A 611-nucleotide genomic window follows, 5' to 3' on the forward strand; every position below is an offset into this window, starting at 1 on the left:
TCTCGTGCCTGCCGCGGTGCCGTTGCTGCCCTTCCCCGGAGGCTGGACAACAGGAGGTAACCCCCTCCCCCTGCTTACGGCCCCTCTGGCTGTCTCCCAGCCCCCCCGGGCTGAACGGCCCCCCTACGTTAGGCTGGTGCGGGGCCTCCCCGGGCCTCCCCTCACGCTCCTTCTCTGCCCGCCCCAAGTCACTCCCGGCTGCCGGCACCAGATGGCCTGTTGTTCGGGAATTGTCCTGAAAGTAACCCAAAAGTTAACGTCTTGAGCCCAAAGTTTGAAAGTTAGGTGGTGCTTCTGCTTCTTTTCTGTGTGGGTTCATCTCCCCACCTGCATGATGGAGAGAGACTTCGGACCAGGGCCTGTAGTGACAGGACAAGGGGCAACAGTTTTAAACTAGAAGAGACTAGGTTTAGATGAGATGTAAGAAAGTAAGTTTTTATGATGTGGGTGGTGAGACACTGGAGCAGGTTGCCCAGAGAAGTCGTGGATGCTCCATCACTGGAAGTGTTCAAGGTCAGGTTGGACGGGTCTTTGAGCAACCTGATCTAGTGAAAAATGTCCCTGACCAGGGCAGGGGGGGTTGGACTAGGTGATCTTTGAAGGTCCCTTCC

The 611-nt window shown here is 56.8% G+C and overlaps 1 protein-coding gene across 1 annotated transcript in view; it reads right to left on the reverse strand.

The window, feature by feature from the left end:
• Positions 1-166, reverse strand: part of SYCE3 (synaptonemal complex central element protein 3) — a 3,160-nt gene extending 2,994 nt beyond the window's left edge. Inside the window, exon 1 of the mRNA XM_009288517.1 lies at positions 128-166. The gene's annotated coding sequence lies outside the window, so the exon portion shown is untranslated. The remainder of the gene's footprint in view (positions 1-127) is intronic.
• Positions 167-611: the final 445 nt, after the last annotated feature.

This window comes from Aptenodytes forsteri, unplaced genomic scaffold, assembly GCF_000699145.1.
Source record: "Aptenodytes forsteri isolate BGI_AS27 unplaced genomic scaffold, ASM69914v1 Scaffold73, whole genome shotgun sequence".
In the NCBI taxonomy this organism is placed as follows: domain Eukaryota; kingdom Metazoa; phylum Chordata; class Aves; order Sphenisciformes; family Spheniscidae; genus Aptenodytes; species Aptenodytes forsteri.